The sequence below is a fragment of the Bidens hawaiensis genome, unplaced genomic scaffold, assembly GCF_021521415.1.
Source record: "Bidens hawaiensis isolate Kalapana, Puna unplaced genomic scaffold, B.hawaiensis_p1.1 tig00043684_1, whole genome shotgun sequence".
In the NCBI taxonomy this organism is placed as follows: domain Eukaryota; kingdom Viridiplantae; phylum Streptophyta; class Magnoliopsida; order Asterales; family Asteraceae; genus Bidens; species Bidens hawaiensis.
This window is the reverse complement of record NW_027497755.1, coordinates 69,380-89,241: the sequence shown is the minus strand read 5'-3', so window position 1 is coordinate 89,241 and position 19,862 is coordinate 69,380. Positions and strand designations below refer to the sequence as shown.

General features: G+C 40.2%; 1 pseudogene across 1 annotated transcript in view; it reads right to left on the bottom strand.

Moving 5' to 3' along the window:
- LOC143594476 (G-type lectin S-receptor-like serine/threonine-protein kinase At4g27290) overlaps nucleotides 1–19,862 on the bottom strand; it is a 31,769-nt pseudogene that overhangs the window by 10,019 nt on the left and 1,888 nt on the right. The gene's annotated exons all lie outside the window — the stretch shown is intronic.

The window sequence follows — 19,862 nt, the reverse complement described above, 5'->3', positions numbered from 1 at the left end:
CGTGACATACTAACCTATCACAAGAAGACACGTGGCCAGGTTGTTATAACCGTGCACATGGTCAGGGTGCGATCCATCCTATCAGCTGGTGACACGTGTCCAGTATGGGACGTATAGCCCAACCTATCACAAGAAGACACGTGTCCAGGCGGTTATCAAAGATCTTCTAGAAGAGGACAGCTGCCCAATCATCTTCCATCATCCTTCGGCTATAAATACCTTGTCAAACGATATGAGGTATTCATTCATTCACTCACCGGTATTCCGACTACTCTTGGTCTTTGTACTTGAGTACTTTCTTCATTACGAACGTTACTGATTCTCACGCCGGAGGGTGGTTACAGGAAGACCCCCCTCTTGTCCTTCCTGTAACGAGACTCACGGTGTTTGTTTTGCAGGTTCCGGTCACTGGACTTTAGGGAGCTTTACTCATATCGTGGTAGTAGTTATCGTATTATACCCTGTGGACTCATTGGATCAAGGACCCATACCTAGGGAGTGGATCCGTGTTTCTTCATTGGCGCCATCCTTGATTTGTGTTAGAACAACAATAGTTTTCGTTGATATGAGTAAACTTCCTGATGGGCCGACGGGAACCTCTGCAACAGAGTCACGTGTAACTAACACAGAAGCACCTCCGTGTCTTAGAATTTTTGCACGCATCACGACTCCAAGGAGCCGTACTCTTGAGCGAGTCACAGCTCCAGGGTTACGGAACATTGACGTAACACCTGGGGGTTTTACCCTAGAGAACGTCACAACACCAACCGGTACCACCCCCCAGATATGGGACGGACCTCGGCACTGGAAGGTTCTAATTTGGGTAATCTCAGACGGATTACGGAAGAAACTCACCGAAAGCGGTCAGTGTTGGATCTAGAAAATGATTCAGGTGACTCTGACGTGGCGAGATCTCATAGACATAATTCCAGATCCAGAGGAGCCTTGACTCCTGAAGAGTGGCTCCATATGCAGCAACAAAGTTTGGTGGCTGAATACGAGCGTAGAAAACGTAACGAGCAACTTCACGCCCGCACGTTGGATTATAAGGAATCCCATAGGGGATCTCCTTCTCCTCCACCAACAGTGCGAGGAAGTCAAACCTGTAACAGTCAACAGACGGAACTAGAGTTTGGCGAACTTCCGAGGCTGCGTCCTCGTCCTCGCATAAATATGCGGATGCCATCTTATTTAGATGAGTTTGACGGTTACGGTTCATCCTACCACCCGGGAGACTATAGTATGTATACCGGAGACAGTAGAAGGAGTTCTCAGACAAAAAGCAGCCGTCCGCATGACATAGTCCGCCATACCGAATACCATAGAAATGCGGAATGAGACTTTACTAAACCATACCGCCCCGCGGCCTTCGCCGAAAAATCAAAGTTCATAGCAAGTATTTCCACAACACCTTTTCCCGTTAATGCTAAGATACCTACATCAGTGGGTAAGTATAATGGTATGACTGATCCAAGTGATCATCTCCAAAACTTTATTGCGGTAGGTGGTGTTAGTGGTTGGACGTTGCCTTATTGGTGTCACATGTTCGCATTGACACTAACAGGGGCAGCAAGAGAATGGTTTGAAAAGTTACCCAACGGTGAAATTTCTAGTTGGGACAATCTGGTGATAAAATTTTCCCAACACTTCAGTCAACAGAAAAAACATACGCGAGACCAATCAGAAATTTTGGATGTTGTTCGCCGCGATAACGAGTCCATAGAAGATTTTATCACCAGGTTCAATGACGAAAGTTTGAACATCGGTGGAATCAGTAAAGACATGCTTCGTGGCGCCTTCCGCAAAAACATCAAATGTGACGATTTAGTCCGCACGCTTACAGGCAGAGATGGAATGCCAAAAGAATGGGACGACCTAATGACTGCGGCAAAGGTGTATGCTAACACTAAGAAAACATTGAGGAATGGTAACACGAAACAAAAATTTAAAGTTGAGTTTCAGAATCCGATACCTAATAGACAGGCGAAAGGCCCTATTTGGTCAAGGCTTCAGCCAAGTGCGGAAGCGTCAAAACCGTTTGACGCAAGATCCATCATAGGCAACAAGAACAAAGCGGGACCTGTAAACCGAGGTCCCAACAATTGGACTCCTCTTTCAAAGACTCCCGCTGAAATTCTCACCACAGAGAATATAAAATTTAGAAAGCCACAACCATTAACAAGAAGATCATTCTTGGATGCTACTAAGCACTGTTCATATCATGACGACATTGGTCATAATACGAATGAATGTTGAACATTGAAAAATGAAATTGTGACGGCTGTGAAATCTGGAAAACTCAAACACTTGGTAAAAAATGGAAAACCAGACAATGGAAAAACACCTGTTCGGGACATCCAAGGCCCGAGTAAGAAACAAATTAAAGATTTGAATGTTCATATGATACAAGGAGAGTTCCATACAGTTAATAAGAGAAAAAAATCTGATGATGAAGAGTGGAAGAATGAACCAGTGATATTCCCTCGAATTAAAGGAGGCCCGAACAATAAGAACCCCCTGATCATCACTGCTCTCTTCGGACACTATCATTCTCATTACGTCTTCTTCGACACCGGCAGCACATCAAATATCATGTATGAACAATGCTTTGATCAGCTTGACGAAGAAGATAAAGAAAGATTGAAACCCATCCACGCTCCAGTGTCGGGATTCGGAGGAGAAATAATGCATCCGCGGGGTGTAATTTCATTCCCAGTCACCCTGAGTGACGGAATTCATTCGAGGACCGAGGAAGTCGAATTTCTGGTTTTGCCAGCAACATCAAGACATGATATTATCCTTGGATGAGAAGCGATTGGTGATTTCAATGCTCATCCGTCCACAGCACACGGTGCAGTAGGAGTCCCAACTTGTACTGGCATTGCAATAATTCATGTTAACACTTTGCAACCGAGAGTTCAAAACCAAGCAAGATTCCAAAACAAGCTTTGAGAACTGAACCGGAAAAGTGGGTCTTGAACAAAGATTTCCCTGATCAAACTGTAACAACTGGACCTGCTATCTCCGAGATAGTGTGGACTTTCTTGAAACATTTATTATCAAAGAATGTCGATGTTTTCGCATGGAAACCTGCGGACATGACGGGTGTCCCGCGGAACATTGCGGAACACAAACTAAGGGTAAACCCGTTGTTTGCGCCAATTGTTCAAAAACAACGTAAGATGGGTCCGGAACAAACAAAAGCAATGAATGAACAAGTCCAGGACCTCTTGCAGGCAAGAATCATTCGTCCAGTTCGTTACCAAACTTGGGTCGCCAACCCAGTTATCGTACCCAAAAGCAATGGGGCATGGCGAATGTGTATCGATTTCAAGGACCTAAATAAAGCATGTTCCAAGGATTGTTATCCTTTACCCGAAATAGATCTCAAAGTTGATGCTGTGGCACCATTCAAATTCAAGTGCTTCTTGGATGCTTACAAAGGCTACCATCAGATCCGCATGGCATCGGGTGATGAGGACAAAACATCATTTCGTTCCGATCATGGCACCTTTTGTTACAAAATGATGCCTTTCGGACTAAAAAATGCGGGAGCCACGTATCAACGATTGATGGACACAACATTTAAAGGACAAATTGGTCGAAACTTAGAGATGTATATGGACGATCTTGTAATCAAAAGTGTTGAGGAAGATCAGATGCTGAGAGATATTGAAGAGACTTTCGAAACATTAAAAGGTATTAACATGAAGCTAAATCCAGCCAAGTGTTCATTCGGAATGGAAGAGGGAAAATTTCTGGGAGTGATTGTCACAGATGCGGGCTTCAAAGCTAATCTAGACAAAGTTCAAGCTATAGCCCGCATGCCTTCCGTGTCCTCCCTCAAGGAAGTTCAGACACTCAATGGGCGTTTGGTTGCTTTGAATCGATTCTTGGAAAACCATGCAGCCAAATCTCACCCATTTATCTCAACACTAAAAATTGCCTTTAGAGAGCACATTTCAATTGGACTGCGGAAGCAGAACAAGATTTTTTGGAGGTTAAAAAATGTTTGATGGAGCTGCCCACGTTAACAGCACCCTGTGCGGGGGATCCTTTAACGTTATACCTATCAGCGTCAGACATCGCCATTGGGGCCGTCCTCCTGACAGATCGAAATAATATTCAAACACCGATCTACTACGTCAGCAGAACATTATCGGACCCGGAAACAAGATACTCCATGCTTGAAAAACTTGTTTTAGCACTGGTCTATGCTGCCCGACGCCTCCGCAGATACTTTCAAGGGCACCCCATCAATGTTTTCACCGGATACAAGCTCAAAAATGTTCTCAGTAAGCCCGAATTATCTGGCCGACTGGCCAAATGAGCCATCGAACTAGGTGAACATGCAATAGAATACAAACCTAGGCCAGCAATCAAAGGGAAAGTGTTGGCGGACTTCATGACAGAAGTTCCGCATCACAAAGAAAAAGAATGTTTAATCGAGCAACAACCCCAAGCACCTCCGGAATTAGGATAAATTTGGTCCTTATTCACGGATGGAGCTTCAAGCAATGAAGAATGTGGCGCAGGCCTCAGGTTGGTCAATCCCGAAGGCCATGAGTTTACATATGCCATAAAGCTGGACTTCAAAAGTACCAAAAACGAGGCAGAATATGAAGCTTTCTTGGAAGGCTTGCGGATAGCCAAAAAGCTCGGGGTTAAACATTAGAAGCCCGGGGGGATTCCATGTTGATTGTGGGACAGATCAATGGTACATACGAAGCAAAAAACAATATCATGGCTTCATATGTGTCACAGGAAAATGATTTGATGCTTCAGTTCTCTTCTTGCAAAGTCATTCATATAAAGAGAAGTGAAAACAAATCAGCGGATGATCTCAGTAAATTGGCTTCAACGAACTTTGAACATTTCGCCAAGGACATCCGCATTGAAGTATTAGATCGCCCGTCTGTTCCGCAACATCAGGTTTTAGTGATCCAAACAGGAGTAGAATCCTGGATGACACCCATTATGGCATACTTGTCATCTGGAGCACTTCCGGAAGGAAAAGCAGCGGAAGATAAAGCACAAAGCCTTGAACTATCAGATTCTTGATGGTATTTTGTACCGACGTTCTTTCCTCGGACCACTACTTCGATGTGTGGATGCCGAGGACGCGAATTACTAAATCAGAGAGGTTCATGAAGGCATTTGTGGTCTTCACGCGGGTCCGCGGATGGTTGTAGCAAAGATAATGAATGCCGGGTATTACTGGCCGGGGATGCATATGGATGCTGTACATGAAATCAGAAAGTGTGATTCATGTCAACGCCATGCTCCTAACACGCTTCGACCAAAAAACGAGTTAGTCCTAGTCACTTCAGCTTGTCCATTCCAGAAATGGGCAGTTGACATAATGGGGCCTTTCCCTGAAGCCCCCGACGTATCAAGTTCCTGATAGTAGCCATCGACTGCTTTACAAACTGGGTGGAGGCCAAACCAGTTGCTTCTATAACAGTAGTGAGTGTTAAAAAATTATTGTGGGAATTCATCATATGCCGTTTCGGCCTCCCTCTAGAGCTCGTTAGTGACAACGGGACACAATTCGCGGACAGTGGGTTGCAAGAATGGTTAAAAGAATTACACATTTATCAAATCTTCACCTCTGTAGCCCACCCGCAAGCGAATGGTCAAGTTGAAAGAACAAATCGGAAGATCAAAGAAAGAATCAAAATGAGGCTGGGAACAAAACGAACGGGATCGGTGGACGAACTGCCCCATGTACTATGGGCCTTCCGCACTCAGAGGAATTCCAGCAATTCCGAAACCCCTTTCAGTTTAACATATGGCACAGAAGCCATGATTCCTGCCGAGATTGGTATCCCATCCGCCAGAGTCCTTATGATTGAAGATAACGATCATGAGCTCCGGATGAACCTCGACCTCCTCAAGGAAAGGAGGGAAATGGCATTGATCTGCGAGCATAATTACAAACGACAGTTGCAAAAGTATTATGACTCGCGGGTTCAAAGATGTGAATTCGATGCGGGAGATTATGTCTCCCGCAGTAACGAAGCCTCAGGGCAAGAGCCTCCGGGCAAGTTGGCCCCTACATGGGAAGAACCATATAGAATCCAGAAAGTTCTGTCTAAAGGTGCCTATAAACTAGAAAGGTTGGACGGGACAGAGGTCCCTAGAACTTGGAATGGGCCCCAACTGAGGAAATGTTACATTTAGTATGTTTATCTTTTGGCATGCGCGCCTAACTAGAAGTTCACAACATTTGTAATTTCATTTCTTGTAAGTTGGCTTATGCCCTAGTTATGAAAATTTTCATTTCAGTCATTTGAGACTTGTATTATTACGTAATCCTTTATTGGCATACAAAGAAGATCCTACTAAACACTTATATTATATGACAAAATAAACCAAGTGTAACGGATGCAAAATTAAAACTTCTTTATATACACAAATGGGATTATAACAAAATATCAAGTTACAAGAAAAAAGAAAATTCTATCTATGACGCGGCATCTCCGTGTTCCGCATCGTTACCTCCGGCATCTTCAGCATGTCTTCTTCTTCTTCTTCTTCTTCGTTACTTCTATCAAGTTCAAGAAGAGTCTTTAGTCGCTGAATGCTATCCTCTTCGTCAGCAAGTTCGGATATCTGGTCCGCCAAAGGAAATTTCAAAGAATCAAAGTCCTTTGATTTCTGTTTAAGAATGGCAACAGTATTCTGACCAGCCAAAACGTACTCCTCAGGAAGCTTGGAAGTGGAACCAAACTGATAACCTTCTTTAAGGCCCAGTTGGTGACTAGCTTGCTTCGAAGCTTTGAGGAGGATAGCAACACAATTCCCAAGTTCGTCACTAGCCCGTACATCGGCAATGACCTGATAAGACAATTACACATAAGTAACTCTAAAAATACTGGGAATATTTATGATAAGAATGAAACACATACCTTGGGAATAGCCTCCGCCAACAGCCATTTTTGATCTGCCTTGGCCTGAATAAATTCCATTTTGTGTTAGGCACATTCTAAGGCTTGATCACGGTTTCTGACATTAAGGTCAGCCAAACGCTTGTCTTTGGCCGCCGACTCAGCCCGAAGGGTCTCCAACAACTTGGCTTGTTCAGCCATCATCTTAGACTGTTCATCAAGTTGTTTCTGGAGAGTGACCTTGGCTTCCTCGGCAACAGACCGAGCAGTTTCTTCCGCCTTCAGGGCCCGGCCGGCTTCCCTAGCTTCATTCATGGCTTTAAGGGCTTCTTCTTTGGCATCGGAAGCGGAGGCCGCTAGATCGTCCCATTGCTCATTCATCGTCAACTAGTCCCTGGTTATTTCATGGGTGGTGGAAATAGTGTTCGCCAAATAGTAAGAATGAGAGTTCAGCAACTCTTGGCGAACACTAAGATGACGCCTCTCCTTTTCACCATGCGGGAGACACTCCCCCAGAAATTCAAAACATGTGTCCACGTTACGGAATGTCGAATCCCGACGTAAGGACCAGTTAGGTTGATGAGGGGTGGGGTCCTCCTCCTCAGGAGTTGGAGAGGTTCGGGAAGAATAGGGGAACAGGCTTATGCCCCCTTGATCCCTGAATTGGTGTACATTGTACGAAGGTGACACCTTGGCGTGAACAACGGTGTCCGCCTCCTTATTCTTCAACGGAGAGTTGTCCGTCACAACAACCGGGTCCTCAGCAGTATTAGGAGGCGGCGGTGGCGGACGAAGAGGTGAACTTTTCAATCCGGAAATACCCTCAGAAAGATTATCCAGGTTCACTGAAAAACACTAACAATGATTTAACATCACAATAAACAAAGAGAAAAGGGAAGTAGGAACTTTGCATACCCAGCGAAGGGTCCTCCGCATCAAGTTGTTCCAATCGTGCTTCCAAGGCGGAAGGTTTGGTCTTTTTTGACTTCTTCTTCTTGGGAACATCCTTTACAGGATGAATTTTCCGCTTGCCCGCCGCCTTGGAGGCGCCCGCATCAACGGCCGGGCGTTTACCCTCAGCAGTAATATCATCAGGTCCCGGACCCTCGAATTCTGCAGTGGTGTCAGCATCATCTGGGCCCGTTGATTGAATAGTCGCGGCTCGTTGACGGGTGAGACCTGCAGTTGAGCCCATAATTTTGTTAACATCAATCGAGCATATTTCTCCAGACAGTGACGACTCCTCGCTAGACGAGAAGAGCACAACCACTCCGCTGGAACTAATAGCAGTCACGGGTTTGGGTTTCAAAGCGCCCTCACCTTTCTGGATGCATTCTTTAACATATACCTCACCTTTGGCATACATCGCTTCGGAAACTTTGGGAGGAAAGCTGTGGAAAACACGAAATTAGAACGGGTGCGCTCAAGAAAGGACGCATCCCTTTTATCGATTGGGCGGCTCACCATCATTCCCCCCTTGCGATCCAACAAAGTGCTAAAGGCGGAACCTTCACATACGAAAACCAAGAAAACAAATTAGAAAATCCTTAATGACAAAACAGAGACAACAAAAAACTTACTCTTGTCGGTCTCCTCGTAGTACGGTTCCAGAGTTGGAAATGGCCACAATCGGCTCATCCTCGCACTCATCATTGCCCCTTCGTGGATTGGGAGCATGGGAGTCGGTGTGGAGATAATACCATGTCTGATCTTCATGGGCGGAGGCCACAACCACTGGCATAGCCTCTTTCGCCTTCCGTTTATGCATCGCGAAAGGAATAACATCCTCTCGGATCCAGAAAAATTTAGGTTTCCAGCCATGGAGGCTACGGAGCCATTCCGTGCCTATAACCCTCTTCTCCACAGTCGCGAAGCTGTACCATCCGTCACGGAAGGTCATCTTGTAAAAAACGGCGAACATGCAAACAGTCGGTTCAAGGTCGTGGGTCTGGCAACAGAATTCGAAGTGTCGAATTCTCAACATCCCGAAGGGATGGATCTGGGAAAGATGAATCCTATAAGTTGTCATGACCGATTGGACAAATTTGGTAATCAGAATCCGGAAGTTCCCTATTGTAAAGTGGTCTATGTATACAACTATTTTCTTTGAAGGCGGACTAGTAGAAATAGAACCACTAGCAGGAAGTTCTGGTTCCCACTCCGTCGTCAACCCATAAACATTGACAACATCATTATAGTCTTCTTCTTTAAGACAAACGGCAACCTCGTCGATAGTAGGGGTACTCTTCTTCTCTTTAGCCATTTTAACTCCACAAAGATCAAGAAAATCACAGAAAGAGGAAGAAATATCAAAGAAAAATGAAAAACTTCAAACGTTTGAAAGAAAAGAAATCTGAAAGTGATAAAGAGCAAATAGAAGATACAAGGGCCATATTTATACTCATCGCAATTAATGCGATCCATAAAGCGCCAGAGGAGAGAAACCGCGGACCGACAGATGACTGACACGTCAGGCGGGAAATTCAAGATAATGAAAACAGACTGTCGGCAGTGTCATATACGTCCTGTCAGTTACCCTCAAGAAGTTTCTCTCTCCGCCACGTCACTATAGTTATCCAAAACTTTCAAATATTTCAACAAATTGAAGGATTCAGAAAATTCCTCTCAGAAGGTATTAAAAGCAGTAAAAAGATCACAAGAAGTCAAAAGAAATATCCTTCATTAATGATCCAAAAAAAATTACAAGAAGGAAAGAAAAATTTTTACAGGTTATAGAAACAGTAAATCTATCCTAAGGGTTTGAAGCGGACGGGTTTTCCGGAGCCTTTACAGACGTATCTTCCGAAGAATCATCCTCAGAGTCTTCCCCAAGATAGGCCTTCAAAAGTTGTAGGCCATCATCTGCGGATGCAAACTCCGAAAGCATTTGCTGAAGCGGAAACACTAGGTCATCATGTTCCTTTACCCGCGTAACTCGGGCTTGCTTGACATCAACTCCATGAAGAGGATGATCTCTGAATGTGCGGCTGCTCTGAGCATACTTCATCCCTTCATGAAAGCCCACAACACGCCCAAGTGAGGAAGAAGCAGACATCGCATTGGCAAAGCTGTCATTTAGCTCCTTACCTCCTTTGATATGGCGAACAACCTGTTAAGACAAAAACATAAGTCCCCAATATCAAAAGATACGAGTGAAACAACAAATGATAAAGTGTGACTTACAACATCAACTCCCCGAGTAAGGAACCATTGACGGTCCTGTTGCGCACGCTCGGCCCGCGCTCGGAACTCCTTCGATTCCGCAATGGCTTCCTCATGAGCTTGAAGGAGGGAATCATAAGTAATCTGGATTTCAACAGCACTTTGATCCTTAAGTTCAGCCCGCTCCTTCTGCAGCTTTAGCTCCACTTCAAGATCGTGAATTCGCGCTCCTTGAAGGGCTACTTGATTTTATAATGAAGTATTAGCCTCTTGAACACGAGTCAACTCGTTTCTCTCCCTCTGAGCCTTAGCTCGAGCAGCTTCAAGAACGGAATTCTGCTTTTCACAAGCTTCCTTCCATCGACGGGCATCCTCAGCATAGCGATCTTGTTCATTCTTAAGAGCAATCTCCGCATCAGATTGTTTCCATTTAGCAGTCTGGGCAGCAATACGTTGCTCCTCAGTTTCTTTCTTGGCAACCTCGGCCGCCCGACGAGCTTCCCCCACCTTCCCGCCCAGAGTACGCCATTCGCTCAGAACCTCTTGGCTACCGGCCAGAGCATTCGCCAAATGGTAAACAACATTTATATGAAGGTCGTGGCAGGAAAGATCACGCTGATATGCCATTTCAGCAGGGGGTGAGCAATGTTCAACAAATTCCATACAAGTTCTCGGTTGGGAAAATCGAGAACCATTGGTAATGCCCCATGGAGGGACAAACAACTCGTGTTTGTCACCCAAGCCCGTATCCCCGTAATAACGGGAACCCGAGGGCTTAAGGCGAGCCGGGGTGGAAGAAGACTGTTGAGGAGGACGTTGGCGTGGAAGCTCGTCAGTCTGAATATGATCCTCCTCAGCAGTAGGACAGCTGTCACCATTCAAATACTTTCTAGAAGAAAGGCTCATGATTCTTACTTGGGGAATACGTGACATACTAACCTATCACAAGAAGACACTTGGCCAGGTTGTTATAACCGTGCACATGGTCAGGGTGCGATCCATCCTATCAGCTGGTGACACGTGTCCAGGTTGTTATACGCATGCACATGGGACGTATAGCCCAACCTATCACAAGAAGACACATGGCCAGGTTGTTATAACCGTGCACATGGTCAGGGTGCGATCCATCCTATCAGCTGGTGACACGTGTCCAGGTTGTTATACCCATGCACATGGGACGTATAGCCCAACCTATCAAAAGATGACACGTGTCCAGGCGGTTATCAAAGATCTTCTAGAAGAGGACAGCTGCCCCAATCATCTTCCATCATCCTTCGGCTATAAATACCTTATCAAACGATATGAGGTATTCATTCATTCACTCACCGGTATTCCGACTACTCTTGGTCTTTGTACTTGAGTACTTTCTTCATTACGAACATTACTGATTCTCACTCCGGAGGGTGGTTACAGGAAGACCCCCCTCTTGTCCTTCCTGTAACGAGACTCACGGTGTTTGTTTTGCAGGTTCCGGTCACTGGACTTCAGGGAGCTTTATTCATATCGTGGTAGTAGTTATCGTATTATACCCTGTGGACTCATTGGATCCAGGACCCATACCTGGGGAGTGGATCCGTGTTTCTTCAAACACCTACTCAACCAAGCATCATCATAGTTCGGTTTGAATTTATTATTTTAATCATGAGCTTGGTTGTTACACTTAATTATTTTAGTTTTTTTGATTTTAAGATGTTAGGCTAAACTTATTAGACTGCCTAGGCTTGTGATGAACCTTTGTTTGGTTTGATTTTATTTGGGATTTCTTTTCACTATGGATTTTATGTTCTAAGTAAACTGTTAAGTTTGAATTAATTGATGCATATGATTGCTTGGTTTTATTTACTTAGACTTATTGTTTCACATTGCCCTTGTTGATTGTTTCATAGAATAGAGTTTTGTTAGGTCATTTGTTGTGTGTTCTTGACTAGTTTATGATTGATATCGATTAAGATCATAGAAACAATAAAACTAAATAAATAAATAAAAGTGAGCTGCTAGCCTAGAAAGTTGTAAGGTGATAGGTTATTGATAGATCTTTGTTGGTCAGGATTGCTAGATTTAGTTCTTCGTAAGGAGTCCGTCTAGGTTTGATTGTCAACTTAATCTATTAAGTCAATTGAGTCTGCTTTGCTATGTTTGATTTTCGCGCTGTAAGGTAGGATTTCGTTATAAAGATACTTAAACATAAATTATTAAATAACCGTAAGGAAGTTTAATTCAAAAAACTGGTGAGTCTTAAAACTTGTTAGAAATCCATAGGCGTCTTCTTGAAGGTCAAGGGTCCTTTTCGGGTAATCTGTCAAGGGTCTATTTTACGATCCCAGTTCTATAACTTAAGTTTGCCAGTTATTTGATTACCGCAACATTGAGAATTCTATCTTCATCATTTGAATTAATCTAAGTATTTTAATAGTTTATTATATTTTAAATTAATTAGGGTTAAGTTTATTAATATTATAATTAATTAGGTTAAGCAATAATTATACTTTATTATTATTTAATTATTTAGGTTTTAATTATAGTTTAATGATAATTAGTTTAAAAACCCCTTTAAAACATTATTAATAAATAGTCGAGACTGTAGTTGAGTCTAGTCTAGTTAATTTACGTAATTTAAAGAGTCCCGTGGGTTCGATATCCGGACTTACTTAGCTGTACTAGAGTCGACCGGTTCACTTGCCGGTTAGTAGTTTAAACTAAGTTTAAGAGTCTAGAGTATTACTAGTGTCTAGATTAACATAATTTTAGTTAATAATTATTTGACTACTTTTAGCAAATCACCAGGATAGCTAACCCATTTACATGCTACTAGACGTTCGAACCAAAGCTGATTGTATGTAGGCCTTCTTACAAGGTCTATCACAAACACCGGTGCATGTATGTTAGGACAATTACACTCGTCCGATTGATGAGTGGGTGAAATTATGTGTTATTAATGTTTAATTTCGTGTGTGTTAATTGTTTCTATATATCGAAAACGTATACTTTGAGTGGTTTATTGATCACATGTGATCGGAGCTTAAAGGAACTAACTGCAGCACTTAGTACGTTGAGGAATCTAGTAGTGGAAGAAAGGAAGCAAACGGGGGTTCACAATGGCAAACCAGTGGTAAGAAAAGAGAAAAGTGGAGAAATTTGTTTAGGATATACTGTAGCATAAGTTTGCCTCCACCGTAGCTTACGGTGGAGGATTTACACCGATGACCGTAAAGCAGAGACCGATGTCCGTAAGCTACTGATCCATCGTAAGTTACAGTGGCATGGTCGTAGCTTACAGCGGTGCCTGATGATTTATTACGAATATCTGACGAGTTATTATGAAAATTGCTATTTTATGCCACATTTAAGCCACAAAATCCCTAATCTCGAAGATCTTTCAAACCCTATCATCTATCGTCTTTGGGCGACTTGGAGGCCATCTTTCACCATCTTAACACCCTTTAACACCACATTCATCCATGCTCTCATCATTCCACTCCATAATTAAGAGATTCAAGATCAATATGCAATACTAAATCACTTGTAACCATCTTCGGGAGTAGGGTTTTGCTTGTAGCTAGACGTTTGGTATTTTAAACTTCTATATTGGTTGTGGATTTGATTAATCATTCAGTTAGTTAACTCTTGATGTTTGTTTGTGAAATTAAAAAGTTTTTCGTAATTCATTGATTTGAAGTTTTATTAGTTAACTGATTTGTGGCCATCAACTTTTAGGATTAGGTTTTTAGAGTCATTGATTGTTTATCTTTAGCCATTAAGCCGATTGCGTTTATCAAATCTTAAAAGTGGTAATCAACTAGGTTATTATTAGCCAAATCAATTGTTCAGATTAAGTTATGATGATTAGTAGAGTCAAATATTTAGTCTTTTGATTATAGGTATATAAAAACGAGTTTATAAATAGGTTTAATCAAATGTCTAGTCTGCTTCATAACCTTGAGATTGGTTATTTTCTCATAATTGTTTACCACCAAAAGTAATAGTGTTTTCCCATAACAAATATTTGAAACCGCTTGACATTGTCTGTCCGCTTAATTGAATAATTAATAAATCTTGAGTCTAACTTGCACTTTCTACCGATTCCCTATGGATTCATCTTACTTACCCTTTCTAGTAAATGTAACTTTACAAATATTTTTAATTGACCTTTCGACATTTATCACCGACCTTCAATCGAGTTTTAGAAGGTGAGGTTTATCAAACCTAGTAGTACTACTTAAAATTTCCCCGCGACCCCAACGGCTCACGGTATGTAAGGACTTTATGTGATATAGAGGGCATCTAGTATAAACTTGTGATATATAAGAAATTACACAAATCCAAAACGAGTCACTGCGTTTACCTACAGAAAACCGGTATATAAGTATGTCTATTTTTTCTCCCCGAAAACAAGTATTGGCGAATGTTTTGTGTTTTCTGTATAGAAAATAGGTAATAAAAACGTTTTGTGTTTTCTCTCCAGAAAACAAGTAATGAAAATGTATGAACTCACCTGGTGACGCGTGTAAGACCCACGTATGGACTCACACACAAACATAAACTTGACTCGACGACTCGTTGGTGATGATAAGTACCAAAAAGTCCTAGCATGTATCCACACATCAATACCATGGCCAATCAACCAAACATTAATCGTATAACTTATTCATGAGACAGATTCTAGCATGTACAAACGGATTTTATTCACTAAGCAAAACTTAGAAATAAATTCTATAAAATTTACCATTGTAGTATATATGAATTAGGTTTCCCAAACAATTTTTTTTTATCAAATATGTTTATCATGTATATAAAACTCATAATAAATCAATCATTGCAGATAAGTATAAACTGTTCAACAGATTGCGCAACAAAAAGTAGTTTGATGGTTCTTTCACCTCATCTATCCTAATTATTCAAGGTCAATTGGGTTGTCTTCTAGGCTCATAAAACTAAGTTACAGAAATGGTCACAATCCATTTGGCTTTGTCAATTATATAATATATTGTTTCCCATTAAAAAAAACTAATTTTGGAGTAATCTCAGCCGTTAGATCATTTTGAAACAAGATCCTGACCATTTATTGAAGACAACTAATCTTTTTGGCTATAATCGGTAATTATATATATGACTGAATGTATTTGTTTGTCTCTGCAACATCTTTATATGTCCATGCCATACTAAATAATATATATTGTTCCCTTTTTCTACAGGTGTCTTTGTAGCACTGTGGTTATAACAAACTTTATGTTTACTGAAGGATAATCGTACGGGTGAGTCAGTGAGCAAGCATAACCAAATTAACAGAACCGAACATAACCAATAACCGATTAAACCAACGGAAATTAACTGACTGATTGGACAATATCATTTTTGCCTTTTTGGTTATTTCAGTTATATATACATTATTATTATTATTATTATTATTATTATTATTATTATTATTTCCTGCAGATAAACTTGTATTTGTTTTTGCAAATTGTCAATGCAATTTCAAATATGACTATTGTGTCTTTTTTCAATTTTGGTTTTTGTGGTTTTTTTTTCTATCACATAACCATGATGTTAACCCCTTTCTGTTTACCAAGTCATTGTTATATTTATTAGGTGTTCTTTCCGTGTTTCAACATGTCAAGTTTAATACAATCCGTAATTTTACTTTCATATGATCGTATGGATTGTTATTTTGTTTATAGGTTATCGCATTTTATTTTGATTTTACTACAAATTTTAGTTTGATGATGAACGTGTTACCAAAGAAGACAGAGGGCATTGGGTGAACAGTTTGTGGTGGCTTTAATCGTGGCAGGAGTGGCGGAAGAGGTAGGTTTGGTGGCAGAGATGGTGCCATGGTGGTTGGGGTGGTGGCAGAGGATGTGGACCTAGCACGCCTCGCTTGACAACACCCGTTACATGTATATGCTCTTTATATTCCCTTTTTAGTTTAACCAAGCCATTAGGCAGAAGATATTCTTACAAGCAAATGGTTTTCTTTTTTAGGAAAGAAGACAACTTTTGGTGACGATTAAATCTTAAACGAGTGATTATGTAGGCTCTGATGCCTGTTTGGTTAAATATAATAAACATTTACAAGCTACATGCTGTGAAATTGACCGTATACCATTTCAAAGACAAGGTTATCCATTCATTTGCGTCTTCTCGGGAGGGTGATTTCAAGGACGATGAAGCCGATGGCGACGTGATAGAAGAAAGAGGCTTACATGTCAGCTGTTGCAATTGATGGAAAAGGTTTGTTTTCCGTCTTCATCCATTATATGATTTTAATTTTGAAATATAAAACTGATAATTGTCTCCACAAAAAAAGAAAAAGAAAAAGAAAGATGTCAGTTATCTACCAGCAATATCCAACATGATGCAAGGCTGAACGAATAGGAGGTACAATTATTCTTTTTTTTTGGTTAGCTTTGTAATTGCACACTTCTAATTCAATTTATATTTTTGTTTGAAAGACGTAAAACTCGGTCTTGGATACCAGAAGTGATTGAATTGCTGAGGAAGTTTCATGAAAAACAAGGTAATAGTTGGAAGAATATAGCCGGAGAGCTCAGTAAGCATATGTTTCAAGTATAGGACAAATGGCGGCAAATGATTAAACTTACAAAAAGAAGAAAATGGAGTTTGTTTCTGGTGTTGTAGTTAATTTTCTTTTGTTATGTGCATATGCTTTTGATATGAGGTGGATACTTTGCACTTTGCAGAATGTTTATGTAGCAAGGGTGTTATTAATGCTAATTTAGTAAAGCTTTTTTGGGTGAATATATTGGTTAAGTTTTAATTTTATTTTTATTAATACTAAGAAGATAAAATACATCTACTAGAAACTTAGTTCTGTATTATACAAATAATGTGAATAAAATATACTTATGTCATAATAACGTTAAAATGGCCATCCACCGGACGGATATAAAACTAGTTTCAAGTGATGATGTTAGGAAATTAGGTCAGAAAACATATTCCCGAATTAGATTTGACATGTTTTGTAATCAGAAAATATATGATCCACTTGTCCAAAAATTACAAACTATAGCTTTCTGGAAACTAGAATCAAAGAAGAACATCATGAAATTAAGAATCGATTAAAAATAATTATTTATCATTAAGTTACAGGCATAACCATAAACGATAAACGAGTATGAATCTGTTACAATTCTGATTTCAACCAAACCCTAAGAAAATCATATATACTGCGACCGCAACAATCTAAATCATCAAAAAACGCCCAAATATTTAACTTTGTTGGATTTAATTTGTTGTGAAAATTATTTATTTATAGAACGACGACTTCCTTTTTTTGTGTTTAGACCACCGAAGTTTGATATAAATTATATTTGTGCTGAATTTCTTGACTGGGTCATGAGAGGCCGAACAAGCAAAGAAACGGAATAAAAGGCTAAATTAAAATTTAAAAAGGAAGTCGGAAGACAGTTAATAATGAGGCACATGTTAAGTGTGTGGGCTATTTCGGCTATTTACAATATCACTTTGGTGGTCCAGCTCATTCCAATATTTTCGGGTGTAGAAAGGCATATGACTTGGATTCGTTCTCCCTCAACTTAAGTTGACTTTCGATGAAAGTTGCAATCACCTACTTCTAAGAGCATTCCCATCTAATCCATCATCTCTAAATCTAAAGTTACACTAAAGCTCACTACATTTTCTCTATGCATTTCAATTAAATAATATTTTTTATATCTTTATTATTATTATTATTGTTATTATTATTATTATTATTATTATCTTTTCTCTTTCTCACACTCACAACTTCAAAAATTTTTTTTTTAAAATTTATAGGGGGTAAACAATAACTTTTCAAATATATAGAATAATCACTGTATTTTCTAAAATATAAAAACTTTTCACTCATAACACCCTAAATCACTCTCTAAGTTATAAAAGCACCACTCACATAAATAGAGGGTATGATGAGAATGCTAAATTACGAGCGGTGCAAACTGTTTGGTATCATTTGTATCAATGGTGTAAGCTTCCAACGGGGTGTTTTCTAACAGATTAATATTTGAACTAGACTATCTTTGCAACATCAACTGTACTTAATTCGTTATAGCGTTGACACATTTCGCTCCGACTTATATGACAATTACTGAATGCAAGTCTTTTCTAACAGAAGCAAGTCTCCACTGTCGTAGTTTGTAGCTAAATTAGCTTATAACATGTCTATACCGTTCAGCTAGTGGCTTTTTATATCCCTACCATATTTCATGTTTTTTCATATTTTATGTGCTTTTGAAGGTTTTTTCAATTTTTTTTGTCTCCTTAGAGTTTATGGTGCTCATATGAGGCCTTTTGATATCAATTTTCCTCATTATGTTTCTTTTCTTTCATCAATTTCTTTCTCTCTTTAGCCCCATTCATAGGCTCCTAATCACAGAGTTGAACTCATTATTGCAGATAGTCCGCACTTAAGTTGATTTCAACTGGAAGGCTTTGAGACATAATATCAAAACAAAACTGTAGTCTAAGGATTTATGATTCTTGACGCAGAAAAGAATCCATAATTTTGTATATAACAGCTAATAAAAGTCTATGGGTCACATCAAGAGAGACAACAGAGGATAGAGAGTCATTACTTTACAAACAAGCTTAGTGACTTGTATTTGTATATAGACAACACAAGTCAACGAGTCATTAGAACTAGATATCTTTGCAAATGACACTGCCTGATCATTGTGCCGCATGTTGACACATGATAGGCTAAAACAATAGCACACGGATCCATTACGTTTAAGGAAGGCTGAAGTGTATAAAGAGTGGAGACTCGAGAAATAAGGTTACCCTACCAACCACCAACAACTGAAATTTGATCACTCATCTGGCTGTCATAAGTGTGACCGTAACGTTGTTGTATGAGTTTTGTGCTTCTATGCTGCTTGAGCTCGCACAACTACTTTCTGTGTAAAATCCAGGATGTTTCGGTTCTGGTAATTGACCGTCGCTACTCAACATCATAACCACAGTAGACATGTTTGGTCTGTCTTCAGGGTTGTTTTGAACACATAGTAAGCCCACTTGGATCAATCGTAACACTTCAAATGTATGGTCTGATTTGATTAAAGAAGAGTCAGCCAGTTCCAACAATTTTCCTTCTTTGTAGAGATTCCATGCCTAGAAAACAGTTAAAAACAAATGTCACAGTTGAAACATACTAATTTAATTACTCTAAGTTGTAGTCTCGACCGATCTTACTTTTTCGAGAACACTGCATCTACTTTGGATCCCACTTACGATCTCTAGCATCAAAACACCAAAGCTGAATACATCTGATTTTACAGAGAAAATTCCTTTTCCTGCATATTCTGGGGACATGTATCCACTGCACCAAAGTGTTGGTCATGTTATCCAACAAGAACATAATACTAAGTTAAAGAGTACTAAACATAATTTCAACGTTTATAATGAATTCTTACTAAGTCCCAACACTCTTTTAGTCTTTGTTTGGGTCTCATTTCCTCCAAAGCTTCTCGCAAGGCCAAAATCGGATATCTTTGGGTTCAAGTCATGATCAAGCAAAATGTTGGCAGGTTTGAGATCTCGGTGGATAATCTGTAGACGAGAATCTTGATGAAGATAGAGTAAACCTCGAGCAATCCCATCTATAATATGGAACCGTTTCGACCAGTCAAGTGTTTTGCTTTTGGGTTCGTCTGAAAAAGAACTTGCATTTAAAATTTCAAAACAGGACTAGAAAGGGTTAAAATTAAATTGTTAAGAAAACAAAGACTTACAAAAAAGAAGTTGGTCAAGGCCTTTGTTAGGCATGTACTCATAAACCAACATCTTTTCTTGACCTTT